Source organism: Etheostoma spectabile, chromosome 19 (genome assembly GCF_008692095.1).
Source record: "Etheostoma spectabile isolate EspeVRDwgs_2016 chromosome 19, UIUC_Espe_1.0, whole genome shotgun sequence".
In the NCBI taxonomy this organism is placed as follows: Eukaryota; Metazoa; Chordata; class Actinopteri; order Perciformes; family Percidae; genus Etheostoma; species Etheostoma spectabile.
The window spans coordinates 12,652,415-12,652,985 of NC_045751.1; the positions used below are offsets into that span (position 1 = coordinate 12,652,415).

Below are 571 nucleotides of genomic sequence, written 5' to 3' on the forward strand. Positions count from 1 at the left end.
CTCCTCCCAGCTGGACCTGCCTGGAACACCTCCCTAGGGACGCCTCCAGGAGGCATCCTTACCAGATGTTCGAACCACCTCAACTGGCTCCTTTCAACGCTAAGGAGCAGCGGCTCTACTCCGAGCGCCTCACAGATGAGAAGGGACATGCCAGCCACTCTCCTGAGGAAACCCATTTCAGCTGCTTGTACCATAGATGTCGTTCTTTCGGTCATGACCCGGCCTTCATGACCATAGGTCAGGGTAGGATCATACAGAGATTTGATGGCCCTGAGAAGGGACCCCCTTAACCCACCTCCTACAGTTTCTCCCGGGGGACCTTGTCATACGCATTCTCGATTCTGACAACAATCCCCCATCATCCTCCAGCTCTGCCTCTCCCATAGAGGGCGTGTTAGCTGGATTTAGGAGTTCCTCAAAATATTCCTTCCACCGCTTTATTGCCTCCTCTGTTGAGGTCAACAGCATCCCATCCTTACTGTACACAGCTTGGATGATTCCTCGCTTCCCCCTCCTAAGATGGCGAACGGTTTATCAGAAGCACCTTGGTGCCAACCAAAAGTCCTCCTCC

The 571-nt window shown here is 53.6% G+C and overlaps 1 protein-coding gene across 2 annotated transcripts in view; it reads left to right on the plus strand.

Annotated features, from left to right (window-relative positions):
• rin1b (Ras and Rab interactor 1b) overlaps positions 1-571 on the plus strand; it is a 27,789-nt gene that overhangs the window by 14,905 nt on the left and 12,313 nt on the right. The gene's annotated exons all lie outside the window — the stretch shown is intronic.